The 11,420-nt window shown below is 39.5% G+C and overlaps 1 non-coding gene and 1 pseudogene across 1 annotated transcript; both read right to left on the minus strand.

Moving 5' to 3' along the window:
• Positions 1–4,223: 4,223 nt before the first annotated feature.
• On the minus strand, positions 4,224–4,362 carry LOC118654884. Its single transcript, XR_004967138.1, has one exon.
• Positions 4,363–10,486: 6,124 nt separating this feature from the next.
• LOC118653301 lies at positions 10,487–10,927 on the minus strand (annotated as a pseudogene).
• Between the last annotated feature and the right edge of the window lie 493 nt (positions 10,928–11,420).

An 11,420-nucleotide genomic window follows, 5' to 3' on the forward strand; every position in this document is an offset into this window, starting at 1 on the left:
TTGTAGGTTCTTGGTATTCATCACTTTGAATATTTCATGCCATTCCCTTCTGGCCTGCAAAGTTTCTGTTGAGAAATCAGCTGACAGTCGTATGGGTATTCCCTTGTAGGTAACTGAGTTTCTTTCTCTTGCTGCTTTTAAGATTCTCTCTTTGTCTTTTGCTCTTCGCATTTTAATTATGATGTGTCTTGGTGTGGTTCTCTTTGGGTTCCTTTTGTTTGGGGTTCTCTGCGCTTCCTGGACCTGTAAGTCTATTTCTTTCACCAGGTGGGGGAAGTTTTCTAACATTATTTCTTCAAATAGGTTTTCAATATCTTGCTCTCTCTCATCTTCTGGTACCCGTATAATTCTGATGTTGGTACGCTTGAAGCTGTCCCAGAGGCTCCTTACACTATCTTCGTATTTTCGGATTCTTTTTTCATTTTGCTTTTCTGGTTGGGTGTTTTTTGCTTCTTCGCATTTCAAATCTTTGCCTTGATTCTTGCGCTCCTCTGGTCTGCTGTTGTGAGTCTGTATAGTATTTATTATTTCAGTCCATGTATGCTTAATTTCTAGTTGGTTCTTTATCATAACATCGAGGGTCTCATTAGATTTCTTGAGAATCTCACTACATTTATCGATGGCTTCTAGACAGTTCTTAAGAGACCTTAAAAGTGTGGTTCTGAACTCAGTATCCTCCATTGACAGTTTTGTCCTGTTTCTTTGTCTCCGCATTTTTTATGCTTTCTTGGTGCACCCCCTAGCGGTCTTTGTGTGCAGTCTTGTTGTAGTTAAGCCTTGATTGTTGTCGGCAATACCGGAGGTGATTTGACCTCCAGGCTAACTGGCTATGAGAGTCCGCTGTCCTGAGAGTTTATTTTTGGTGTATAAAAATCACAGCCCTCCCCAGTTTGGCTCAGTGGATAGAGCGTTGGCCTGCGGACTGAAGGGTCCCAGGTTCGATTCTGGTCAAGGGCACATGCCTGGGTTTTGGGCTCAAGCCCAAGTAGGGAGCATGCAGGAGGCAGCTGATCAATAATTCTCTCTCATTATTGATGTTTATATCTGTCTCTCCCTCTCCCTTCCTCTCTGAAATCAATAAAAAATTCCATCAATTTCTGGGTGTTAATTTTGTATCTGGCTACATTGGCAAATTCATTAATTAAATCTAGTAGGTTTTTGGTGGAGTCTTTAGGGTTGTGTCATTTATTTCTGCTCTGACCTTTATTATTTTTTTGTTCAATCTTTAATTTCTTTATTGATTAAGGTATTACATATGTGACCTCATCCCCCCATAAACTCCCATTCCATGCTCTCATCCCCTTGTTGTCTGTGTCCATCGGTCAGGCCCACATGCATGCATACAAGTCCTTTGGTTGATCTCTCCCCCCTACCCCCTCCCTCCCATACCTTCCTTATGAGGTTGAAAGTCTGATCACTGCTTCACTGTCTCTGGATCTCTCCCTGTCTCATCAGTCTATGTTGTCCACTATATTCCACAAATGAGTGAGATCATGTGATATTTATCTTTCTCTGACTGGCTTATTTCACTTAGCATAATGCTCTCCAGTTCCATCCATGCTGTGTCAAATGGCAAGAATTCCTTCTTTTTTACAGCAGCGTAATATTCCATTGTGTAGATGTACCACTGTTTTTTAATCCACTCATCTGCTAATGGGCAATAGGCTGTTTCCAAATCTTAGCTATGGTGAATTGTGCTGCTATGAACATAGGGGTTCATATATCCTTTCTGATTGGTGTTTCTAGCTTCTTGGGATATATTCCTAGAAGTGGGATCACTGGATCAAATGGGAGTTCCATTTTTAGTTTTTTGAGGAAACTCCATACTGGTTCTCCACAGAGGCTTCACCAGTCTGCATTCCCACCAGCAGTGCAAAAGGGTTCCTTTTTCTCCACATCCTCTCCAACACTTGTTGTTTGTTGATTTGTTGATGATAGTCATTTTGACAGATGTGAGATAATACCACATTGTTGTTTTGATTTGCATCTCTCGTATAATTAGTGACTTTGAGCGTGTTTTCATATGCCTTTGGTCTTCTGTATGTACTCTTTTGAAAAGTGTCTATTTAGGTCCGTTGCCCATTTTTTGATTGGATTGTTTATATTCCTTTTGTTAAGTTGTATGAGTTCCCTGTAAATGTTGGAGTTTAAACCCTTATCGGTGATAACATTAGCAAATATGTTCTCCCATGCAGTGGGCTTTCTTGTTGTTTTGTTGATGGTCTCCTTTGCTGTGCAGAACCTTTTTATTTTGATGTAGTCCCATTTATTTATTTTCTCTTTAGTTTCCAACGTCCTAGGAGCAGTATCAGTGAAGAAATTCTTTCAGCATATGTCCGTGATTTCGCTGACTTTGGATTCCTTTAGTAGTTTTATGGTTTCTCGTCTTATGTTTAAGTCTATTATCTATTTTGAGTTTATTTTTGTGTATGGTGTAAGTTGGTGTTCCAGTTTCATCTTTTTGCATCTAACTGTCCAATTTTCCCAGCACCATTTATTGAAGAGACTGTCTTGACTCCATTGTATGCTCTTGCCTCCTTTGTCGAATATTAATTGGGCAGGGTGGTTTGGGTCGTTTTCTGGGGTCTCTATTCTATTCCATTGATTTGTATGTCTGTTCTTGTGCCAGTACCAAGCTGTTATAAGAATGGTGGCTTTGTAATACAGCTTGATATTTGGTACTGAGATCCCACCTACTTTGTTCTTCTTTCTCAGGATTGCTGCAGCTATTCGAGGTCTTTTTTTATTCCAGATGAATTTTTGGAACGTTAGTTCTAGATCTGTGAAATATGCCGTTGGTATTTTAATGGGGAGTGCATTGAATTTAAAGATTGCTTTGGGTAGTATGGACATTTTGATGATGTTGATTGTACAAATCCATGAAAACGGTATGATCTTCCATCTGTTTATGTCTTTGTCTATCTCTTTTTTCAGTGTCCTGTAGTTTTTCGCATATAGGTCTTTTATCTTTTTAGTTAAGTTTATTCCTAGGTATCTTAATTTTTTTGGTGCGATGGAAAATGGGGTTTCTTTTTTAGTTTCTCTTTCTGTAACTTCACTATTGGTGTAAAGAAATGTCATAGATTTTTTGGCATTAATTTTGTATACTGATACATTGCTGAATTCATTTATTAAGTCTAATAATTTTTCATGGAGTCTTTAGGGTTTTCTATGTACAGTATCATGTCATCTGCAAATAAGGAGAGTTTTACTTCTTCTTTTCCAATTTGAATGCCTTTTATTTCTTCTTCTTGTCTGATCACAATGGCTAGTACTTACAGTACCATGTCGAACAAGAATGGTGAGATTGGACATCCCTGTTTTGTCCCTGTTCTTAGGGGAATTGGTTTTAATTTTCGACCATTGAGGATGATGTTGGCTGTGGGTTTGTCATATATGGCTTTTATTATGTTGAGGTATGATCCTTCTATTCCTACCTTGCTGAGAGTTTTTATCAAGAAAGGGTTTTGGATTTTGTCAAATGCCTTTTCTGTATCAATTGATATGATTATGTGATTTTTATCTCTCAGTTTGTTTATATGATGTATCACGTTTATTGATTTGTGGATTTTGTACCATCCTTGCATCCCTGGGATAAATCCTACTTTGTCATGGTGTATGATCTTTCTGATGTGTTGCTGGATATGATTTGCTAGAATTTTTGTTGAGGATTTTGGCATCTATGTTCATGAAGGATATTGGCCTATAATTCTCTTTCATTGTGTTGTCTTTATCTGGTTTTGGTATTAGGGTTATGCTGGTTTCATAGAATGAGCTTGGAAGTGTTCCTTCCTCTTGAACTTTTTGGAATATTCTGAGGAGGATAGGTTTTAGTTCTTCCTTGAATGTTTGGTAAAACTCCCCTGTGAAGTCGTCTGGTCCTGGGCTTTTGTTTGCTGGAAGCTTTTTGATGACTGCTTCAATTTCTTCCATAGTTATTGGCCATTTGAGATTTTTAGAATCTTCCTGATTGAGTTTCGGAAGGTTATATTTTTCTAGGAATATGTCCATTTCTTCCTGTTGTCTAATTTGTTGGAGTAGAGTTGTTCATAGTATTATTTTTTTCTTTCTTGGCCTCAGTCCAAGCATTCGCCATCAGCGCATCTCCAGGACTCAGATTGTGCAGTGTCTCCTCATCACCAACCAGGGCTAACAGTGACAGCGGAGGGGCCTCCCCATGCCTCCTGCACCTCCAGCCTGACCCCCTGCCCTGCTCCGCCCCTACCCGGGGCCCTGGCCCCACTTCACAGGACCCTTTATAATCCTCTTAGGCTCCGGGCAGGCGCCGTCGCAAGCCCTGGGGCCCAATCATATAAGGAAAATACTGCAGGCTCACCCGGGGTTGCATTGGGGACCCGGAGACACCCTGCCCTACGACCCTCGCTGCAGCGCCCCCACACCAACTCCCCCCCCCCCGCCCCCACTCTGAGACCCGACCCAGCCACCGCCGCCCCCTAGCTCGTTCACAGTATTTTTTAACAATCCTTTGAATATCCATGGGGTCTGTTGTTATTTTGCCTCTTCATTTCTGATTTTGTTTATTTGGGTTCTCTCTCTTTGCTTCTTGGTGAGCCTGGCTAGAGGTTTATCAATCTTATTTATCCTTTCAAAGAACCAACTCTTGGTTTCATTGATCGTTTTGTATTTTTTCTTTTGGTCTCTATGTCATTTATTTCTGCTCTGGTCTTTATTATCTCCTTCCTTCTGCTCACTCTCTGCTTTTCTTGTTGCTCTCTTTCTAATTCTTTGACTTGTAGAGTTAGATGATTTACTATCATTTTTTCTTGTTTTTTTGAGGTAGGACTGTAGAGCTATAAACTTCCCTCTCAGGACTGCTTTCATAGTGTCCTATAGATTTTGGATTGTTGTGTTTTTATTGTCATTAGTTTCCAGGATGTTTTTAATTTCTTCTTTGATCTCATTGGTAACCCAATCATTATTTAGTAGCATGCTATTCAGTTTCCAAGTGTTTGAGTTTTTTGGATTGTTTTTATTGTAGTTTATTTCTAATACTATGCCATTGTGGTCTGAGAAGATGCTTGGTATGATTTCAATCTTCTTGAATTTGGGAAGACTTTGCTTGTGGCCCAATATGTGGTCTATTTTCGAAAATTCTCCATGTGCACTTGAGAAGAACCTATATTACGTGGCTTTAGGGTGAAATGTTCTGAAGATGTCAATTAAGTCCATTTGATCTAGTGAGTCATTTAGGATTCCTGTTTCTTTGCTGATTTTTTGTCTAGAGGGTTTATCCAGTGATGTCAGTGGTGTGTTTAAGTCCCCTACTATGATTGTATTGTTGTCAATCTCTCCCTTGATATCTTCTAGGATTTTTTTTTTTTATGTATTTGGGTGTTCCTGCATTGAATGCATATATGTGTATCAGGGTTATATCCTCATGTTGTATTGATCCCTTTAGTATTATGAAGTGGCCTTCCTTATCTCTTGTTATGGCCTTCACTTTGAGGTCTATTTTGTCAGATATAAGTATTGCTACCCCAGCTTTTTTTTTTCATTTCCATTTTCCTGAAAAAGTATTTTTCCATCCCTTCACTTTCAGTCTGTGTGAGTCCCTTGTTCTGAGGTGGGTCTCTTCTAGACAGCATACATATGGGTCATGGCTTTTTATCCATTCAGCCACTCGATGTCTTTTGATTGGAGCATTTAGTCCATTTACGTTTAAAGATATTATTGAAAGGTTCTTGTTTGTATTCATTTCTATTTTTGAGCCTGTGTTCTTTCTTAGCTTTTTATTCCTTCTTTTTACAGAATTCCCTTTAGCATTTCTAGCATTGCTGGCTTGGTAGTGATAAACTACCTTAGCCTTTTTTTGTCTGCAAAGCTCCTGATTTCCCCTTCAATTTTGATTGATAGTCTTGCTGGATAGAGTATTCTTGGATTCAGTCCTTTGCTTTGCAACACTTTGTACATATCTTTCCATTCCCTTCTAGCTTGATGTGTTTTTGTTGGGAAATCATTTGATAATCTGATGGGGTATCCTTTGTAGGTAACTCTCTGTTTCTCTCTTACAGCCTTTAATATTTTCTTTGTCATGAAGATTTGCCATTGTTATTATGACATGTCTTGCTGTGGGTCTTTTGGGATTCATCTTGTTTGGGACTCTCTGTACTTGTGTAAATTTTTTCTTCCCCATATCTTGGAATTTTTCTGTCATTATTTCTTCAAATTTATTTTCTAATCCTTGCTGCTCTTCTTGTCCTTCTGGCAGCCCTATTATGCGTATGTTACTTTGTTTCATGTTGTCCCAAAGCTCCCTTAAGGCTCTCCTCCTGGTTTTTAATTTTGTTCTCCAGTTGCTGTTCAGATTGAGCTTGTTTTTCTACCTTATCTTCTATCTCACTAATTCGGTCCTCTGCTTCTTCTAGTCTACTGTTGAAACCTTCCATGGTGTTTTTGATTGTAGCTATGTCACTTTTCATTTCTTCCTGATTCTTGCATAGATTGTTGATTTTCTCATTTATGCGGTGAATGAATTGCACAACCATTACTCTGAATTCTTTTTCTGTCATGTTGCATGCTTCAATTTCACTAATTTCCTTTTTTGGCGACTCCTCATTTTCTTTCCTCTGGGGATTGAGTCATCTCCCCATTTTGACTATCACCAGAAGGTTCAAATGTTGAGTTGCATGGGCCTGGGCCATGTGCAATGGGAGCTTCACACCACCTTAGTGTCACTGAAGAGCTCTGACACTAAGATTTGTGATTGTCATGGGTTGGTGGGAACCAGGCTCGCCCAGAGGTAGTGTTACCAGTGCTCAGTGTGGTCTCATGTGCACTCCTAGAATCAGCGACCCCCCGTGCACCATGCTGAAACAGAGACCCCCTGGCATGTGTTGTAAATCAAAACCCCCTAGCATGTGCCAGGAGTCAGAGTTCCCCAAGAATCCAGTATCTCAGCCTCACGCTGAGATTCAGGGTCCCTGTGTGCGCATGCACCAAGAATTGGAGTCACTGGCTCTTATTGTGAATGCACTGGATATCAGGGATCCCAGGCGCATGTGATAAGAAACAGAGTCAAGTTACTGGTGCTTAGTGCTGCCTCCTGACCGCAGAATTGGTGTCCGGGTCAGCTTGGGGGACTTCAGTGAGTGCTTGCCCGGAATCAAAGTCATGTGGCACTACCGCCCTGCATGGTCTTCGGGTCTTGTCGCCCAATTGCCTTGCAGGGAACAAATTCCCAGTGTCTGAGCACTCCTAGGCTCAAGTTCCTACAGAGGTGCTGCGGGGAACCGACTCTTAGTGTCTGCGAGCTCTGAGGCTCAAATTCCTGCAGCGGCACAAATCATGTGAGGGGCAGGTCTATCAGTTACTATGGAGCCTGCAGGGAGGGGGATGGGCTCTGTTACTCACATAAATCTGCCACTGCGATGTCTGGATTTTTGGTGGCTGTGGGTTTGTAGCTGTGGTCACAGGTCTCTGTCCCCAGTGGCTGCAGGGTCCTAGTTTGTGTCTGAGACCAGATTGGGTGCTGCTGAGGCCAGGATCCTAGTCTCAAGCAGCTCTGTTTCTCAAGATGGCATGGTCTCTGTGCCTGCGCTGGCCGCCCAGGACTGTCTCACTGGGAGCGGAGCTCTGCTGTCCACAGTCTCTCCCTCGGTACCTTCCCTTCGGTCACCATCTTCCCTCTGAAGTGATCTGACCTTTATTATTTATTTTCTCCTATGTACTTTGAGCTTTTCTTGTTCTCTTTCCAATTTTTTAAGTTGTATGATTATATAGTTTATTAAAATTTTTTCTGGTTTTTTGAGGTAGTCTTGTAGTGCTATGTGCTTCCTTCTCAGGATTATTTTTCTGTGTTCCATACTTTTTGGTTTATTGTGTGTTCCTTTTAATTTGTTTCCAGGAAGTTTTTTTAATTTCTTTTTTGATATCATTGGTATCCCATTCATTGCTTAATAACATGCTATTTAGCTTCCATGTGTTTGAATGTTTTTGAGTATTTTACTGTAGTTTATTTCTAATTTCACACCATTGTGATCTGAGAAAATACTTGTTATTATTTTAATCTTCTTGAACTTGTAGAGACTTGTTTTGTGCCCTAACATGTGGTCAATCTTTGAGAGTGACCCATGTGCACTTTGAGAAGAATGTATATTCTGCAGCTTTGGGGGGTGAAATATTATGTAAATGTCAATTAAATCTATCTAACCCAGTTTGTCATTTAGAGTGACTTTTTCCTTGTTGATTTTTTGGTCTGGAAGATCTATCCAGTGAAGTCAGTAGGATGTTAAAGTCCCCTACTATGATTGTATTGTTGTGGATCTCACCCTTAAAGTCCTCCAGAAGTTTTTGTTTGTTTGTTTCTTTGTTTGTTTATTTTGTTTTGTTTTATATTTAGGTGCTCCTATATTGCATGTATATATATTTACCAGGGTTATATCCTCTTGTTATCTTGTTAGATCAATCTCTTTAGTATTATGTAGTGAACTTTACTGTCTCTTGTGATGGCCTTCATTTTGAAGTATGTTTTGTAAGATGTGACTATTACTACCCCAGCAATTTTTCTTTTCTATTTTCATGGAAAATTTTTTCCATCCATTTACTCTCACCCTGTGTGAGTCATTTGTCCTAAAGTGGGTTTCTTGTAGACAGTATATATTTGGGTCATGTTTTTGTATCCATTCAGCTATTCTATGTCTCTTGATTGGAGCATTTAACCCATTTACATTTAATGTTATTATTGATAGGTACTTATTAATTGCCATTTTAATTTTTTATACCTATGTTTCTCTATATCTCTATTTCTTCTAATTACAGCAGTCCCTTTAGCATTTCTTGAAGTGCTGGTTTGGTGGTTTTAAACTCCTTTAGCTCTTTTCTGTCTGGGAAGCTCTACTTCACTATCTATTTTTGAATGATAGCCTTGCTGAATATAGTACTTTTGGTTTCAGATTCTTTTTTTTCATTTCCTTGAATTCTCCATGCCTTTCATTCCTGGCCTGCAGAGTTTCTGATCAAAACTCAGCTTACAGCCTTATGGGAGCTCCTTTGTATGTAATCAATTGCTTTTCTCTTGCTGCTTTTATGATTCTCTCTTTGTCTTTAATTTTGGCATTTTAATTATGATGTGTCTGCATGTGAGTCTCTTTGGTTTCTTCTTTCTTGGGACTCTGTGTGCCTCCTGAAATTGCATGACATTTTTCTTCACCAGTTAGGGGAGTTTTCTGCCATTATTTCTTCAAAAAAGTTCTCTATCCCTTGCTCACTTTATTCACATTCTGGTACTTCTATGATGCAAATATTGTTAGGCTTCATGTTGTTTCACAGTTCCCTTAAGTTGTCCTCCTGTTTTATAATTTTTATTTTCTTTTTTGTTCTCTGATTGAGTGATTTTTTTTCTACCCTGTTTTCTAAATCACGGATCCGATCCTCAGTTTCCCCTAATCTGTTGTGTATTTCTTCCAATCTATTCTTTATTAGTGCTATATCATTCTTCATTTCCAATTGGCCCTTTTTCATAGTTTCTATATCTTTCCTCCTGTTGTTGAGTATCCTTGTGATCATTACTCTGTATTCAATATCTGATAACTTTCTTATCTCCATTTCATTTAGCTCTTCTTCTGGATAAATTTCTTGTTCTTTTATTTGGGGCTTGTTTTGTTTTTGTTTTGTGTTTTGCTTTTTTTTTAAGTAAACAGAATAAACTGTTTATTAAAACATTGTGTAATAAAATAAACTTTTTTTGATCTAAGCAGGTGGACTGTTAATAATGTTTATAGTGGTAAACATTATTAACAGTCTACCTGAAACATAGTTAAATTATACCACAATCTGATTAAAACCTGAAAATACCTCTGTTCATTCCCAATGAATGACTGAACAGTGAGGTTTGCAGATCTAGGTTTTTTTGGATGAGTCAACGATAGAGGACAAAAACCTAAAAGACAAGCAAAATTCCATATGCCCAAAGATGAAATCTTATTTACCCTACTCTCTGGCCCAAACTTAAAATTGTCATATCAAATAAGGATTTAATGAATCACCCCCTTTACTGTCTAAAATAAATACCAGGAACAAATTAAGGATAAGAGTTGGGTTTTAAACTGCATTTTATTTGTTACTATAACACTGTCTTTTTTTTTAACTGATCAACCTTAAACATGCAAAAAGTTCTCTTCAGAATAGAACTGCTTCCACAGCCTCTTAGATATTAATAAGTAAATGATAAAGGTCATTCAATTTGTAGTTCTCTCCTCCTTTATAGCACTTCTGAGCAGTGTGACACATACCACAGAGATAGGAAAGATCATCTTTAATAAATTATCTTCTTAATTATAGAGAATTTCTGAAAATAAAACTGACAAAATGCTAACCCAATGCCTTTGATGATTCCTCAAGGACCAAAAATCCATCTCCTCCTATATGAGGACTTAGTCCTCTGGAGTGTCCTGGCCATTGTAGGACATTTGATAAGGCGATTCACCAGGGCTCTGGACAAATGCACTAAGAAGCCCTTTCACCACTCTCATTTGCTGATTCTTTGGACCACCCAGTCTTGATGGCAAAGAGGGCAACGATTGTTCTGTTTCACTCACAGGGACATGCAGCAGTTGTGGAAAGAATAATTACATTCTCCCCAGACCAATGTGTAAGGTTTGTGCTTAGGAGATGTCCAACCACAGCTCTAGAATCTGTGAATTATGTGGTGGCCCCAGTTCCTCTACAGCTCCATAAGCTGTCTTCCAGCACAATCCTCTTGTTTGTTTTCAGCTTGACATCTACGACAGGCATCCATCACCTGGACCCTGCAGATGGCGCACGTACCACATTCCACATCCCAGCTCCACGTGGCCACCTCATCCCACTTCTTGAGAGAGAACATTTTGTCACCTCCTGACTTGAAGCCTGCTCTCCCGTAGTGAGAGGATAGGGAGCAGGGCTCCTCACTGTCTTCCACATCGGTCATGGCAGCAGCACAAGTGGGCGCGGAGACATTGGGTTGGGCAGGCTTGTTTTGTCTCCCTATTTTGGCTGCCTGTTTGGGTGTGTGTATATGTATTAGGTATATCTGCTGTGACTTCCAGTTTATGGTTTAGGACAATGTAAGATGCTATTTGTGACTGGCCCTGAGTACTATTTGGAGCTATCAGCAATCCACAGATTATGCCTCTCTTTTTTGGGCCTGGGTGCCTTTGGAAATGTCCAAGATGTGTACCAAGGTCTGTTTTATTTAGCCCTGGGTGCAGAAGGAGATAGGGCAAAGACTCAAAGCTTCCAGAGATCTGCCTCTGCCTTCAGTTTTATTGTTATCCTCAGTCTTTTTTAATATATATTTTATTGATTTTTCACAGAGAGGAAGGGAGAGGGATAGAGAGCTAGAAACATCGATGAGAGAGAAACATCGATCAGCTGCCTCTTGCACACCCTCTCCTGGGGATGTGCCCGCAACCAAGGTACAT

The sequence above is a fragment of the Myotis myotis genome, unplaced genomic scaffold, assembly GCF_014108235.1.
Source record: "Myotis myotis isolate mMyoMyo1 unplaced genomic scaffold, mMyoMyo1.p scaffold_m19_p_4, whole genome shotgun sequence".
NCBI classification, from domain to species: Eukaryota; Metazoa; Chordata; class Mammalia; order Chiroptera; family Vespertilionidae; genus Myotis; species Myotis myotis.